Source organism: Oenanthe melanoleuca, chromosome 4A (assembly GCF_029582105.1).
Source record: "Oenanthe melanoleuca isolate GR-GAL-2019-014 chromosome 4A, OMel1.0, whole genome shotgun sequence".
Taxonomy (NCBI): domain Eukaryota; kingdom Metazoa; phylum Chordata; class Aves; order Passeriformes; family Muscicapidae; genus Oenanthe; species Oenanthe melanoleuca.
In genome coordinates, this window is record NC_079338.1 from 1529536 (window position 1) to 1543380 (window position 13845).

At 44.1% G+C, this 13845-nt stretch overlaps 1 long non-coding RNA gene across 4 annotated transcripts in view; it reads right to left on the bottom strand.

Moving 5' to 3' along the window:
- The window catches only part of LOC130253043 (uncharacterized), a 67159-nt gene that overhangs the window by 38157 nt on the left and 15157 nt on the right, over positions 1-13845 (bottom strand). The window contains exon 4 of one of the 4 annotated variants that reach the window (XR_008840493.1): positions 11353-13835. The exons of the other annotated variants lie outside the window; for them this stretch is intronic. This is a non-coding gene — a long non-coding RNA (uncharacterized LOC130253043). Of the gene's footprint in view, positions 1-11352; positions 13836-13845 lie in introns of those variants that run through there. 4 annotated transcript variants of the gene reach the window in all.

Sequence of the window (13845 nt, forward strand, 5' to 3'; positions counted from 1 at the left end):
ATGGCCCATGAGCAGATAATGTGTGCCAGGAGATCAGGGTCACTGCCCCAGCTGGGTTAACAGATGGGGACAGAATCCACATTTCTGGCTGCCAACAACTGCTGCCAACACCCTGACTGACTGACGGGTGTCAGCTTGGATTCTGACTCTGGCAGGGTTTGGGATTGTTCTGTGTAATACTGCATTTCTAGTTTAATTTTCCAATAAAGAACTTATTCCTAATTCCCATAGCTTTGCCTGAGAGCTCCTTAATTTCGAAGTTATAATAATAATTTGGAGGGAGGGGGTTTACATTCTCCATTTCAAAGAGAAGCTCCTGCCTATATTGTCAAACACCTGTCCTTCAAACCAGGACAACTGGGAACAATCCAGGTGTGAACATCCCTGTGTTCCTCCATGGATGCCATGCCCCAGGCATGTCCCTGCAGTCTGAAGTCTCAGTGTGACACACACCCACTGCTGTGTCCCTCCAGCCACAGAATTCCTCCTGGGAGCCTCTCAGCAGCTTGGCTGCCACATCAGCTCAGCTCCAGTGGCAGAAATGAGCTGTAGCACAGCCAGAACCTCCCCCCTGCCTCCTTTCAGAACACCTTGCCAGGATTGTGATGAAGTTTGTGCATGTGGTGAGTGGCCATTGGGAGTCACGTCCTGACTTCCAAAACTACCCAGAGGAGAGGAAAGGCAATTCCCTTGGGAAAGCTCCCAAAAAGGGAGTCTGGGCCTTGTCAGACTGTGGAAAGCACAAAGGGTGAGTTCCTCAGGCACAATGCTCCTGGCAATTCCCACTCCCTGTCTCCCAGAGCTTCTCCAAGTGCTGCTCTACTGCTGTGACATCTGACTTTGAAGCAGCAGAGTCATGAGTGACACAGGTCCTTACAGCCCCTGACATGGACATGCCATTATGTAACCTGTGTGCCAGCCCAAGTTTATTTTTACAAGCATTTCTGTGCCCTCCATAAGCACTTGGCAATTACTGTGACACATGCTCCATGATTTGGGGACATGGGATTGAAAAGGACATCACTGGTTCACAGAGTGCAGCCTCCTGCACATAATCCTGTTAATGACTTAATCAAGCTTTAATTTGGGACTAGGTACAGAGTCTGCCTGTGCTTCTGTTGGATTCTGTTCAGGAGCTCATTCCTGAGTGAGCAGGAGAGGTGTGGAGGGGAGGGGATGGACACTGAGGATGCTCTGCCTCCAAGAAAATTGCCTAAATGGGAAAAACCCTGCAGGTGTTGTTCTCTGATCCTCTGTGTCTGAGCAGATCTCCTCCCTGAGGAGCCAAAGTGTGTCTGGAGCTGAGGAAAAAGCAGATCCACTGCAGAGCTCAGTGCTGCTCTCCCTGCAGAGCTGTGCAGGCTGCCCAAGACATGTGGGACACGAGAGGGTTTTAGGGAATGGCATCAGAGCCCTGCTGGGTCACAGTGCCAAAAGGTACAAACACAAAGCATCGACTTCCTAACTTGTCTTTGGTCTTCTCTTCAGACTCTGAATTGATCAGAAAAATTTTGCATCAAAATTTTATTTTCATGGATTATATTTCACTTTATATCTATTTAATTAGATACTTTAAAAATTTAAAACATTCATTTTGAAGCATTTTAAGTCAGAAAAACGAGGGGCTTTTTTACTCTTGTGTTTATTTTTATGTTATTTTTTCTATCAACAGGACTGGTGCTAAGAATAACAGATGCAAAGTGGGAAGGTGTTTCAGTATGCAATAAGAAGGCATCTTGCTCCAGAAAAAAAGAAAATATTCATCAAAATAAGCAGCAGGCTTTGCTTAATCATTGTTTCTTTGTGGAGATCAACTCAATTTTAGTGTTATTCAAAAAGCAGAATAAAAAATACCCAGCCAGGCCTTCAGTTTATACATCTCAGTTATTTTGTGGTTGAAATCAGTGTTCAGTCCTTTGTGCAGTTTGATTCCTCCTCCCCTGACCCCCAGGACAGGCTGGTGTAGGCAAGCACCAGCCTAAGGACAGTTTGCAGACAGTGACTCCTCCTGGTGACAGAATTTTGGGGTCAGTGTCTGCCCATGTTCACCAAGCCCAGAGCCCAGGAAGAACCAGACTGTGCAGAGCACCAGGAATCTTGGTTTGCACTGAGACCAGAATTTGTTCTTCTAGAAACCAAAAGTATTTCATGACCACACATAGAAAGAAGATGATGCAGCTGTGCTCCCTTGCTATAATAAAACTTATTATTTCTCATGTAGATGAACATTCATCTCATCCCATACAAATTGAGAAATTATTATCTCTGGAAACACAACCTAAGGCAGGTTAGGACAAAGCATTTCTAGGAGTGGTACCAGTATTTCCCAAGGTTGTAGCACAGGTGTCAGGGAGCTCACAGCACTCAGTGACATGAGGGAATAACTTTATCTCTGGAGATGGAGTAAAGGTGAATAAAAGCTGGGCCAGGACTTTCCATGACACTGAGATAACTGCACTCAGAATAAAATTCCTCTGTGTCCTCACTGACCTCAGGAGTTCAGAGACCCAGCAGTGCATCCCATCCCAAAGGGAGGCTGCTGCTGTTGGATTTTCTCTTGAAAAGGCTAAGTAACAAATAATTGCTTTCTGTTTGATTTTCTTTGGCTGTATAAGAGGATTTGATTTGAAATCTTTGAAGGCCTGAGCTCTGCCCTGGGCTGGCTCTTACTCTGGACCTCCTCAAGCTGCTGATGTCCTTCCCATCCAACTCTTGGGTGATGCTTCTGTTCTAACCCTACTGCTGTCTGAGAAGTGATAATCAATGATGTTCTCTCCCTTTTTTCCCTCCCACTTTTTGGCTGCACTGTCTATTAGACTGTGAGCTCTTTGGCAGGAGGAATGAGAGTTACCATCTGCCTGTGCAGTGAGGAGCACTCTTAGATGCAAAAAAAAGAGAAATGCTTATGATAGCTCATCAAAAGATTAATTAATGTTAAGGCAGAAAACACTGAAGTCAGGAATTCCCAACTTGTCCCAGCTTTGCATTCCCCTTTTATCAGACAAATATTATCAAAAACTCCTCTGAATTACTGGGGACCCTTCTTGAAGCTGCCAAATGTTTGAGCTGCAACTGCAAATCTGGTAAAGCTCTCTGTGGAAAGGCTGAGCACTGAGAGAAGCTGCTTCCTCTGTGGAAAGGTTGAGGGAGACACAACGGTACAACTGAGAAATCCCTTAAATCTTTACAGCAAATTACCTCAGGAATTATCTGGTAAATGTTTAGCAGAACCTCTGCTCCCTACAACAAAAGCTACAAATGCTTCTCAGCACTCCACAGCAAGCTTAAGCCATTAAAATTTGCAACTCCAAAGCCACAAATCAGGGATGTAACAGTTGCAGTGACACAGGAGCCCTGGATAAAATATTAAAAGCTGTAATCTATGATACAAGCTGTGTCTCCTGCTGTCTGGCAGTGAGAGGGTGTCACTGAGCACTTCTGCACCCCCTTGGTACACAATGAGACCCCTGACTCCCCTGCAAGTGCTGCAGACAAGCAGTTTTCTTCATTTTTGCATGTCCCAAACTGCCAAGCCCTTGGAACAAAAGATGATGATAATAACAGATTCACTTTTCTGAGCTCAGTCCAGGCAGCCATCACAACATGGTTTGTGCAATATTCTTTAACAACCTGCAGTCAGACAGTCAAAGAGTTTTTGAAATAATGGTGGCAGTTGCTCAAAGGCAAATCACAAAGTTTTGATAAAATAGCAGTGCCCTTTTGCTAAGTCCATATAAGTGAAAGGAGAAAGAGAAGGAGCAGCAACATCTCATTCCTCCCCTTTCACAGAAGCCTCAGCCAGCTCAGCACTGATCCCATGTAGCTGTGTACCCAGGCAAGGAGATCCTGGGGACTCAGAACTGGAGTCCTTACACTCTGAAGGAGGCAATTAGCTTTTCTGAGCCTAAATTTCTACTCCCTGAAGAATGGGAATGAAACCAAATTGATGAGGGACTGTGGAGATGGGAAAAGCTGACTTGCTGTAAAGAAAGGCAAACAGCTACTCAGTTCATAAAACATAGGCTGGGTTTGTAGATTTGCTCTCTAGGCAAGTGCCTGAAAACTGCTCCTGCAAGTCAAATATCACACCCCAGGTTCTCCTTTGGAAGTGACACCCTCCCTGTGCACACAGTTAGTAAATAAGGACCAAGCAGTCCCAAACCACGAGAACTGCTGCATCCATTAACTCATCAGGACAGCTCCAGGTATCCCTGTTTCCCAGGATGAGGATTACAGTGACATGCTATTATCCAGCACAAACTTCCAGATGTGAGGAAAGCATTGCTGCCACTGCTGTCTCTGTGATGACCAGCAGGATCCCTGCTGGCTTCTCTCAACCCTTAAGGACAAGACTGGGGGACCATGGGGGAAGGGGGCCCAAAATCCTGCCCAGTTCTGGCAATTCCTCCTGGCAAGCAGCAGAGGTGACACTGCAGAGGGATCTGATCTGATTCAGCAGTACCTGGGGGTCTGCAGTGATTTTATTTTCCATTAAATTGGCACTGCTGTGGGATCCTGCTAGGGCTAGAGGCAGCCCCTGTCCAGCACTGTTGTTTTGCAGGGCATTCATCAGTGGGGGGTCACAGCACCCACAGAGCCCAGGTGGGGAATCCACCCCTCGGGGACAGAGCAGGAGTGTTGGAGAAGATGAAACTGAGGAATCTTGCAAATATGAATGCTCAGATTCTGGGAATTTAGAAACCATGGATGAAATTGAAATGAAAGCCAGGAGTCTCTCGCACAGGAGAGGAGCCTCCAGCCCTGTGGGAAGGGGGCTGTGAAGACAGGAGCACTCAGCAGCCTGCAGCAGGTGGAACAGTGCCTGGCTGATCCCAGGAAAACGAGGGGGTGGATGTGGAGGTGACTCAGCTGAAGCTGAAATCCTACTGAGCCTGGAGCAGCCTCTTTATGGCTTTTAAAGGACCTTCCATGATGTGAAAACAGAGCCTGAGGAGCTGCTTTTGTGACAGGTAACACCAGCCCTCAGCCCCACTGCCCGGGCTTTGCTGGCTCCTCTCTTCACTCCAGCTCTCCTGAGCTCTGCTGGGATCTCCAGCCCCCATTATTCACCTGGCAGATGTCGTGGCTCAAGGCCATACCTGGACAGGTACCAGTGTCCTTGTCCCCTCCAACAAGAAGGAATGAGCCTGTTCCTCCCCTCACGTGGATCTGCTCCCAACAGCACCTCATGGGAGCTGCAACAACAACCTGAGGCTCAGAGTGACACTTCAAACTTCTCAGAACTACCTAATTGTGAGGAGAGTGACCCAAAAAACACCCCCCACACAAACACAGCATGACAGGAAATGTAATTGCAAATGATTTTTTTTGCCAGTGCAGCAGAACTATTTTGAGCACTTGCTGTGGACTCCAGCAATCTTGACAAACCTTTTAAGGATTACCAAGCTCTGAAGTAGAAGTTTCTTTTCAAAATACTGTGATGCAAAAGGGACCTGCAAGAGCCACTCTGCTACTTTCCTTACAGTATCACCAGAAGGGAGCAAAAATATCTCCCATCTCCTCTATGATACAGCAAATGTGCAAGGAAAGCAGTTCTGCTCTCTCTTCATCCTCCAGTTGGGCTCCTCTAATCAAACAGAATGGAATGGAAAAGGTTTTTCCTGAAGGCCATTAGAGTTTGCTAATTATTGTGAAATGAGGATCAGTTCAAAATAATGTGCCTTTTTTAATTTGCTAATATTTATACCATCCCTGAGAGAATAAAAAGGGACAGCATGGAAGAATAAGAAAAAAGCAGTCTACAAATGTTTCATTTTCTCTCTCCTACTCCCTCAAGCAGCATTGGTAGCAGCTGAAATTAGAAAGGAATATATTGAGATAGTTCTTGCCCTCCCAAAGTGTTTCTGAGCAGTTGCACAGTGCAGTGAGTTTGGGTGGAGAGGACAACACTCACACTTTTGGAATGGCCTCTGCTTGTCAGAGACCTGTCAATCTTTCTGTAGTTGAATTCCAGTCTGCCTCCAAACAGAGCAGCTCAGGAATGCCATTTCCAGAGCTCTGCACTCCAGTTGTGTTCCCAATCTGTGCAATACCTTGATTTGACAGACACCAGCCAGTACCTGGATGTGCAGAATACCTTTCTGCTCACACCTAAACACAACATCATTTTAGGATTCAGCAGACAAAACCATGGCCACAAAAGTGCATGAAGCAGCTCAGGCTGATTATTTTCAAAGATACAACAGTTCTAAAATTCCCTCTACAAGCTCAAAGGCCTGATTGCAAAACAGTGTTTGCTTAAACCTTCAATTGATGGACCTGGAAACAGCAGGAAGAAATACTCTGTTCTATTGACACTAACAACCCCACAGTTCATTCTTTACTTCCTCATTTAAACACGTCATGGCTTCACTGCTGGTTTTATAATTAGCTTCAAAGCACTTGGTGTTAACCACAAATTCACAGACTGCATGGGCTTCAAAGATGCTCTTACAGTATCCTCTGGTCTAGCACTTCTGGTCTAACACCTTCCTCTCCTTGACAGTCTCCTGTTGACACTTTACAGAATAGTTTATAAAGAAATCCTCTCCCTCTGCAGTTTCACCAGCTCTCCAAGCAGACCTGCAGCTCTTTGGGCCTCAGTCTCTCTTCCCTGACCCATCTGCAGGATCCTCTCCCATCTGGAATCTCATTTTAAAGCCAACCCCTCATTTACCATCTCTCTTTGAAAATCTACATCACAAATGTGGTTCTTTCTATTTCTGGTGACATCCCAATAGCAGAAATATTTTATTAACAAGCCTCCAGCAGGTCCTGTAAATACTGAAATCACTGAGGCTGCATCATCTGGCAAGAGCAACCTTCTGGATGGGGTCTGGATCAAAGCAGCCACTGCAGCCAGCCCAGAGTTCCTGTTGTCTCATAGCAACAGGATCATTTGCTGAGGAAGCAGCACTGATCATCAGCTGGAGCACTTTTTGTTGTGGCTTATTCATGAGGCAAAGTCAGATGCATCCATGGCTCTGAAATATCACTGGGACATGCCTTGAAACCCAATTTCATCCCCTGTGGCTGATGCTCACAACTCAGCAGCTACAAACAGGAGAAGGGTGCAGCTCTCTTCTTGTTTCCAACAACAATATTAGAAATATATTCAGGAATATTCATTTCACTGAGCCACAAGGAGAAGGTGCAGTTCTTCACTGGTCTGTCTCAGGGCTACCTGAAGCTATCAGAGCTTCTTTACTGCTCCTTTCCCAACAATTTCTGGGGCAAGGAAGATCTCACCATACTGGATTTGTGTTGTGCTCCATCCAGCAAGCAAAATCAAGTTTTTCCTTTAACAACTACTTGGATCTAAAAGTAAAAAAAACCTCCAAGGGAACAAAAAAGGGTAATCACAAACACAGTCAGGCTAACAGAGGTATTTCTACATCACACTGTTCATTTGGTTTTCTGGGGAATTTTTTGTAGTATCTAAGCCCAGGTTTTACCAAATGAAACTTTTTTGGATGAGACAGGAGAAAATCTGAGTTGTAGCAACCTTTTGAAAAATTTCTACACATGAGATTTGTTCATGAGATGAGGTTTGCAATTACAAACCATAACCCAAAGAGAGGCAAGTGGCAATAGTCTCATCAATTCCTGAGAAACAAGGCAAGAAATCCCCCAAATGTGTGATTTAGAGAAATCCATGGAGCTGTGCTGAGATGCATTTGTTTGCAGCCTGCAAGAGAAGCATCTCAGGCTGCAGGTATGACATGAACATAACTGTGCTAATGGAAAAGCAGCTAATATATCAAATGTGACATTTTGCCTCTGATTTGGTGAGCCTGGAAATTTTTGACACTGAAGGAGTTTCTATGGTTTAATAAAAACCTGGATGATCTGTCCCTGTAACACTCCCAGTATCGTGTGACTCCAAGCAACCAAATAAGAGCTAAAATCTCAGCTGAGATTTCCAAGTGCTTTAAATGTTAAAATTGTTGCTGTATTATGAAAAGTGATAGCACTTTGATAAAAAAGATCCCACTTTGAACATATTTAAGGAATAGCTCTGCTAAGGAAGAGGCTGCTATTTCCCCCTGTTGATTTACGGAGCAAAACTGTGGTTCAGCAGATGGCTCATTAAATTTTTGCACTGTGACTGTAGTAGGAGAAGGAAAAAAGGAACAAAAAAGAACAAAACCAAACCTCCTCACCACGACCAAAGGAATAAGATGCACTGACTGCTTGCTGTGTAATAAAAACTTTTTTTAGCTTTTATTCATACACTGATCAGCAGACAATGTCTAAACCTTCTTTACAAGTGAATTCTCCTCATGTTTACAAGCCAGTCTCTATTTTAAGTGGCTTTGTTTGTGGATAAGACATCTCTTTAGAGGAAAGACTGAAAATTTCATCTAGCATTTCCTGCTGTAATTTCTTTTCCTTAAAAGCCTTTAAAAGGGAAGATTCCTTTTCATGATCTGTACACCTTCTGCTAAAATCTGAGTTCCAAGTTTGGACATCTCAGCAACAATCTTTATTGCCATCTATTCCATGGCCTGCCCTTCCTGTTTTCCAAAAACAAAATGCTGTATTTATTTTGAAAATGGGATATCCTGTTGGAAGGCTTTGACCAAAAAAAAAAAAGAACATACTGAGCTTGGGACCTCAAGGATTCCTTCCGGTGCCTTAAGAGAAATAAAAAAGTAGTTCTAGTCAAGAAAAGGAAATATGGCAGGAAAAAACACTCAAGAGTTACAGTCAGAGCAATCCTAGATAAATAAATAGTACAGAAATAATTAGAATTACATAAAAGGTTCTTTTTCCATCTACACCCTCAGTCCCATTCAGGAACTGCAAGGAAAGGGGACATGACAGGACATTGGGAAAGGATGTCCAGACAGCAAAGATCCACACAGAGAATTACTGTCATTGAAACAACCAACATTATTAGAGAATTCTATGAAAGGGAGCTCCTAATAATATATTTCATTAAATGTAGGATCCTACTCTCAGCAAACATTCAAATAAACGTTGTTAACCACGACTCTCCATTCTCAGACTGTCCAAACTCCATGCAATTATGCCAAGTGAGTTCTAATTACTTCCTAGAAGTATCTCTGCAGATAATCATCTACCCCCAGACTATCTCATGATCAGCTCAGCAGCCAGAGAAGTCCCAGTGTAACAGATTAGATTTGAACAGAAATATTTTTTCCACTGCTAGAAGTACAGAGATAGAAAATATCTGTTAAATACTTTGATCTTGAATATCAGGCACTGTAAAAAGTATGAAATACCATTATACAGCTGTAAAAGTGGAAACAAGGATTGTCATGCAAAACAAATGCAATGATGCGCTTATTGGAGCATACTGTCTTCCAAATAATCAGAATTGAAACTCAGATACTTCAGAGGAAACTTCAGTAAACCACACTCTGCACAATCCTGGAAGACTACACCACAATATAGCTTGAAGCCTAAGGACTGGGATTCTTTAAACATTGTATTGCCTGTGACTAGTGCAATTACCCCATCTTTATCCAGCTCCTCCTGAGCTCTTTGTTCACAATATCTTGCAGCAGTAAATTGCACATGCAGCTTGTTCTGAGCTAAAACCAACACCCAGCACCTTGGCAAGAAGAGCAGGCAGAGGAGCATCTCTGCCTTTCCCCTTCTGGAAACGTTCTCTCCTGGATCTGTTTGCTTTGATACCTTCACTGCAGTTCTGAGGGACAGATCAGCACAGTGAGCTCCCACCGAAGGGGCACTCCCCAAATAAACAGATTAAATGCCCACACATTGTTATTTTAAATTCCTCTCCTGCTGCAGCATTGCAGGTGCACTTAAAGCTGTACAGCCACAGAGACTTCAGAGATTCTCTCAGGGTGATGTTGGAAGTTTTGCTTTTAACATCAAACTCAAATGTTTCCAACTCATGAGTTTTTAAAGCAGGATTTGCAGAAATATATTCAGCTAACCAGTACAAGTGAACCCAAAGTATTTGATTTATTTTTAATAATCTCATCTGGTCCATAATGAATTTTTAACAATGGCAATTGCAAGCCTACTGCTTAGAGTAGCTTCCCTCAAAAGAGCACAGCCAACATAAATAGCTGAAAGGCTCTTTTTGAGTTTACTGAGTAATTTTTGAACCCTAGAAACCACTCAGAGAACCATATGCAAGCTTGATGCTCACAAACCCATATTTCAGCTGCTGAGCATGAATTTGTGTCCTCAACAGAACGTTGGAAGAGACTCAGTCCAGTTCTCTCATTGACTTGAGCTCCTCTGTTCATAAACCACAGTGAAGAACAAGATTTTGCTGTTCTACCCCTGAACAGCTTAAGGTTCACTGCCATAAATTAAAGATTAAATAATGTGGCAACAGCCAAACAGAACCTGAGCTGTGCTAAAACCTGGCTCTAGGTTTCCTCAGCTGCTGTGCTGGATCTTTAGCACTTCTGCTCTCACCAAACAGCTGCACACTCCCAAGTTTGGGCTGAGAAGCATCACCAGTAGCAGTGAATTGGTTATGAGGTGCTGTGCTCCCCCTGAGCCCGTGTCAGACAATACAGAACCAAATAATCCCAACTCCCATTTTTCTCCACGTCATTTATTTCTTTGCCTGTTGTTCCTGCAGTCACTTCTGTCCTCGTTTATGGCCTATTTTATTTGTGCAAATTCCAAATTCCTGCACCACACTGAGGAGAGCCTTGAACATCAATGGGAATAGAGTTTGGGGAGTTGACACTTACCTGCACACTTCAAATAAAACCATAAAATTTTTTAAACAACAGTATTAAGTTTCATTTCCAGTGATATAAACGATTACTTGGTTGTTGGGGGCTTTATTTTTGTTTTGGGTTTCTTTTGGTTCTTTTCAAAGAACCTTGGGGTTCTTTGGGGTTTCTTTTGGGTTTGGGGGTTTTAGTTTGTTTGGGGGTTTTGGAGGGTTTGGGGTTTTATTTTCTGGAGGTGGGAAATCGGTGGGGCAGTGGAGAAAGCTGGATGCATAAATTTGGAGAGGGGATAACTTTTGTGCTAACGCTCCTTCACACGGAGATGGGGGTGGGGATTTAATCAATGTTGGCATTAAACGGAGCTGTGAAATTTGCTGCAGGCAGCATTACATTGATCCTTTTTTGGCTTGGTCAATCACTAAGTACAAATGCGAGCGGCAGCTCTCAGGTACTCCACCAGCCGGGGTTTGTCCGTGCGATGGATTCAAAGTGCCACCTAGTGGGAATTGTCACTTTGGAGAGGCCACTGCGGTGATTTTCACTCAGCAGTGACTACACAGCTGTGGGAAATGTACTTGTGGATCCCTCACCTACGCTGAGACACTCTTGTACCCGGGGATATTTTCCATACTAAAGGAGGGGAGACAAAACACACTTCCGGATAGAAAAAAAATAAAATTTCTTTCTATTGGTTATAAATTCGATGCAAATAATCCACATCCAGTCTGTGCTCAGCAGCCAAGTGCCCAAATCCAGAATGTGCTCCTAGAGCCAGGTGTTTACTGAGCTTTCAAAACCTAAGGTAAAGAATTCCCCCAGACAAGATTTAGCAGCCCTAATATTAAAATATAACACAGTTCCCTTCTAAATTTCAAGGAGCTGCAGCCAGGGGGGTTTCCAGCAGCAGAGAAGGGTTAACCACACACACACAAACATAAATTCCCAGATGGGAATGCTGGATCCCGTTCTGCTGGACTCAGCTGCTCACTGAGCTGCCAGCAGGAACTCCCCTCTGCCTGGGGCTGGAACCTTGATTTACGAACCAGGTGAGAAGTGACCAAAGGCAGCTCTTGGATGGGTTTTTCTCCTTTTCCTGTGGGCAGCAGAGGGGCAGGTGAGGCAGCAGGCACTGAACAGAGGCTGTGATCTGTTTGCACTCCTGGGAAGGTTCTGGAGCAGGGAATTATCAGGCTAAGGCTGCCACAATGTCACCACTTCCAATCCCATCCAGCAGGGTCGTGACTCACACAGCCCAGGGAGATCCAGCGCATTGCAAGGTGTTAAAATTCAAAGCACAGAGAACAACAGTGAGGAAAGAAGATTATTTTTTTCTTTTTTCAGAGCTAGGAGTATTCTCAGAGTTCTGGTGAGACAGCTGTTTACTGTAGCCATCCTAGAGGCTACGCTTGTCAGCATAAGTTAGCTGGAAGTTGGGGGTATTATTTTAAGAGCATATCTACTGATTAACAAAGAAAATACATTTTAGAGAATACAAGACTAAAATATCACAGTCCTGCTCTTGGCTCCTCGCTGCCATCACCTCCTGAACCGTTCCCTGGTGTGCAGTGGATGTGACATTCCAGCCCTGTGGATGGCAGGAGTGTCCCAGCCCTGCCTGCTCACACCCAGCTCTGCCACTGCTCAGCAGTCCCACTCTGTATTGCAGCACCTTTCAGACCTTTTCAGCCCGGAAAATTCCTTGTAAAAGTTAATTTTCAAAAGCCTGGCACGTTCCATAATAGCCCACTTCATGTTTCAAAGGAGAGATGTTACCATTAACCAAACAGCAGAGCATTTAAAAATCCCTGCAACGTATCCAGAATTCCAAGGCAGGATTCTTCAGGAGCTTTGCTGCTTCCTGCAGCTGGGCTGTGACAGACACGAGTCCTGCTCCAAACAGACCTGAGCAGGCTGAGAACGGTGAAATGTGAGTAAGGTCACGGTCCCTGCCAGCCTTGCCATGCAGGCAGCTGACCACCAGCTGTCCCCATTGCTTCACCGGAGTCAGAGATCAGGCTTGCAACGCGAGCACGCCTCCAAAAATGGGTGCTGCTGCTCTTTGGAGACCAAAAAGAAAAGTAAAAGCTCGGAAAAATAAAATAGAGTTACTGGAGATCTGTCAGTCCCTGCATAAGAAGATGGGATGTGCAGGAGAAGGGGATGTGGTTAAAACGCGAGACAGATCAGCTTGGAAACACGAGGAGGGGACCTTTGTGACACGACAAAGGAAAGCTCTGGAGACTCATTCATGTAGCAGAAGAGGAATAATTAAAGTGTGGAGGACCCAAGTGTTGCTGCTTGGTCTCTGCCCACATCATCATCACCTGATAAAAGTTCCTTCAGAGATGTTTTCCAGTCCAGGATCTCTGGTGGACCCCACTTCCCAGCTTCAGAGGATGGAAACTATTCAAATTTAGAACTAGAAAAGTGCATCTTAGAGAGGCCCGAGGGTGAAGGTGTTTTAGGATCATCTCAATAAAGTTCATTTCCCTCTTGAGAACTCAGGGCAATTCCTCATTTCCATTCACTTAGCATTGAGAACTTTTGAAAATACGTAGTTTTAAATTAACTATATTAATATGTGATAAGTCACATAGCTCCAGCAATTACAGCTGAATGACTGTGGTTTAACTAATAGGTAAGATTGAAATTATATAAATTATAAAAGTTTGGACTAACCAAAGCTAAGTCCAGCTGCTGGAGCCAGACCAACTTAGGGTACTCAGGAATCCAAAGGAAGCAGTTTCTGCTTCATGGGCACAGCATGTGGCCAGAGGAGCAAAGCATTGTCAGTGCAACCATCCCAGATTGTAAAGCCCTTTCTTTAGGCTGCATGGTAGAGGAAAAATCTCCTTCCACGTCATTATATCCATGTATCATTGAAAGCATCAAAAAGATATTTTATGTGATTTTTCTAATACACAGGAATAATCACCATTTTACTGCTTTCAGTAGCTCCATGAGACAAATTAAAGCATTGTGAAAAACAGATCAAAATTTCCTCATGGAACAATGCTGCAGTGGGGGAGAATGAATCCATGACTGGAGCCTGGTGTATCCAAAATTCCTGAGCACTGAACAAGGGCAGGTCCCACTCAGCCCCTCTGCAGAGCTCCGTGTTGGGGTGTTCCAGGTAGATAAAGCCTGCAAGGAA